Source organism: Rhincodon typus, unplaced genomic scaffold, assembly GCF_021869965.1.
Source record: "Rhincodon typus isolate 14 unplaced genomic scaffold, sRhiTyp1.1 hic_rhity00003588, whole genome shotgun sequence".
Taxonomy (NCBI): Eukaryota; Metazoa; Chordata; class Chondrichthyes; order Orectolobiformes; family Rhincodontidae; genus Rhincodon; species Rhincodon typus.
This window is the reverse complement of record NW_025969226.1, coordinates 12,882-16,392: the sequence shown is the minus strand read 5'-3', so window position 1 is coordinate 16,392 and position 3,511 is coordinate 12,882.

Sequence of the window (3,511 nt, the reverse complement as noted above, 5' to 3'; positions counted from 1 at the left end):
CTCCGACACTTCCGCCATCTGCAATCCGACCCCACCACCAAAGACATTTTTCCCTCCCCACCCTTATCTGCTTTCCGGAGGGACCACTCTCTCCGTGACTCCCTTGTCCGCTCCACACTCCCCTCCAGCCCCACCACACCCGGCACTTTTCCCTGCAACCGCAGGAAGTGCTACATCTGCCCCTACACCTCCCCCCTCACCCCTATCCCAGGCCCCAAGAAGACTTTCCACATCAAGCAGATGTTCACCTGCACATCTGCTAATGTGGTATACTGCATCTGCTGTTCCTGTCGTGGCCTCCTCTACATTGGGGAAACCAAGCGGAGGCTTGGGGACCGCTTTGCAGAACACCTACGCTCGGTTCGCACTAAACAACTGCACCTCCCAGTCGCGAACCATTTCAACTCCCCCTCCCATTCCTCAGATGACATGTCCATCCTGGGCCTCCTGCAGTGCCACAACGATGCTACCCGAAGGTTGCAGGAACAGCAACTCATATTCCGCTTGGGAACCCTGCAGCCCAATGGTATCAATGTGGATTTCACAAGCTTCAAAATCTGCCCTCCGCATCCCAAAACCAGCTTAGCCCGTCCCCGCCTCCCTAACCTGTCCTTCCTCCAACCTATCCCTTCCTCCCACCTCAAGCCCCCCCCCCCCCTCCCACCCACTAACCTCATCCCGCCCCCTTGACCTGTCCGTCCTCCCTGGACTGACCTATCGCCTCCCTACCTCCCCACCTACACTCACCTTTACTGGCTCCATCCCTGCCTCTTTGACCTGTCTGTCTCCTCTCCACCTATCTTCTCCTCTATCCCATCTTCAATCTGCCTGCCCCTCTCTCTCTATTTATTTCAGAACCCCCTTCCCCTCCCCCATTTCTGAAGAAGGGTCTGGGCACGAAACATCAGCCTTCCTGCTCCTCTGATGCTGCTTGGCCTGCTGTGTTCATCCAGCTCTACACCTTGTTATCTCTTATAAACTCCTCATTCAGGTTACTGCAGCCTACCTGATTTTTCAGTTTATATATAGAATAAAGTCACCTGTGGTTATTGTCATCCCTTTATCACAACCACCCAGTATTTCTTCTTGCATATTTGTCCCGTATTGAGGTCACCATGTGGTTCCCTGTAGACCACTCTTACTGGTGACTTCTTTCCCCTACCATTCTTTGTATCCTGATGTCATGAGCCAAGGTCATTTCTAACTGCCATCATAAATTCCATGCCCAATTAACATGTTATCTCCTCATCTTTATCTAGCTTTGTATTCTTCTCATATACTCAATCCTCAGGGCCCAAACTTTGTCATCCTGTAGCAAAAAAGAAAAATAGTGGGAGTATTGCCTCTCACTCTTCTGGATTCCAGAGGAATCAAGCCCAGACTGTCCAACCTATCTTCATAAGACAACTCACTCATTTCAGGTATTAATCTAAGAAACCTCCTCATAAAAGGAGACTAAGGTTACACACAATATTTGAGGTGTGGTTTCATTAATGTCCTGTACAAATGAAACATACTATCTATTTTTATGTTCAATTTCTCTCATAATAAAGGAGAGCATCCTATTAACTTTGTTACTTTTTTTTGTATCTGCAAACTAACCTTTTGTGAATCATGCACTAGAAACCAGAATCTTTCAAAAGTGAGATTCTGCAGGCACAATGCTAGAGCTGTCATGCTCGCCAGAATACAGTGCAATATAAATCAGAATAAGGAAGCTAATGACATTCAGAGAATACTTAATACTGTAGAAAACGCAGAGGTCCATAAAAGGTACAGACGTGAAGTAAAGTACAGATTGTGCCACAGCACCACTCCCAATTTCCCACTACTGAGGCCATTTTCTATGTTTGTTTCAAACTTCAAGCTTCCACAATATTTCATTTTTATTTCAGTGAAATTGTTTCACTGGGGAAACTAACACAATGAAATGACCTCGCCTGGTTTATAGAATATAATTAAACCATCTCAGTTGGATAACCAGCACAGTTAAACTATCTCACTGTGATAACCAGCAAAGTGAAATGATCTCATTATGTAACTGACAATGTGAAACTATCTCATTGGGATAACCAGCAAAGTGAACTACTCACTTTGATAACCAACACGGTGAATTTCACTGGGATATCCATCGCAGATAAATTCTCTCACTGTGATGGCTATCACTAACAATCTCACTGTGATATCCATCACAGAGAAATTGTCTCACTATCATAAGCAACATAATGAAACTGTTAAACTATGACAGCCATGCAGATAAACTGTCTCAAGTCACAAATAAATTGGCCTTGTCTCAGTGAACTGAGGAGTAGACCTGAGGAGCTGAATGGCTTACCTTGGTTCCTACTTCATTTGTACGTATGCAAATACCACACTGGTATAACTAACAGTGAAAATATGTGCCTTGGATGACTAAGGGTGTGATACAATCTCATTGTGATAACTAACAGAGTGAAGCAATGAGTTTAATTTTCCCAGCCCCTAAATAACGTGGGCAATAAAAGAGTCAGTTGGGAAAGTATGGTGAAATTGGAAAAATGTAGCTCTTGATATTGAGGAAAAAAGACCAATTTTACACTCAACATTTGACATTCAGCAGGACTGGCAGTATCTATGGAGATGTTGCTTCAGAAGGGGAAGAATCATATTGGACTGCAAATGATTACTTAGTTTCTCTTTCCATAGATATTGCCAGACCAGATAGTTTCACTCTGTTTGTCATTACAGTGAGACACTTTCACTCTGTTGGTTATCATAGCAAGATTGTTTCACTGTTACCTGTCATTGATACAGCTTCACCGTGACCTGTTAGTGAGTTATTTTTACTGTTATCTGTCAGTGATAGTGTAGCACTGTGACCTGTCTGTAATACAGCTTCACTGTAACCCATCAGAGATAGTTTCACTGTCATCTATCAGTGACTTAATTTAACTGTGACCTGTTAGTGATACAGTCTCACAGTGACCACTCAATGAGGCACTCCTATAATAACCTGTCAATTATGTAGTCTCATGGTGATCTCTCAGTGAAACATTCTCACCTTTGCCTATCAGGAGTACAATCTCAGCATGACCTTTCAGGGATACAGTCTCATGGTGACTAGTTTATGATACAGTGTCACAGAGAACTTTCAGTGATATAATATCATTTGTCAGTTGTACTGCCTCATCTTGACCACTCAGTGATACAGTCTTGCTGTGGCCTTTCATTGGTTCAGTCTTACCATTAGCTGTCAATGATACAGTCTCAGCATGAACTGTCAGCGATAGTCTCGCCATGACTTGGTAGTGATACATTCTCACTGTGATCTCTCAGTGATACAGTATCACTGTTATCGTTGAGTTATACAGTCTTACTGTTACCCGTCAGTGATATGGCGTAACCATAAACTCTCAGTGATACAGTCTCACCATCTCCTCTCGGTGATACAGTCTCACCATCTCCTCTCGGTGATACAGTCTCACCGTGCCCTGTCAGTGATACAGTCTCACCGTGCCCTGTCAGTGATACA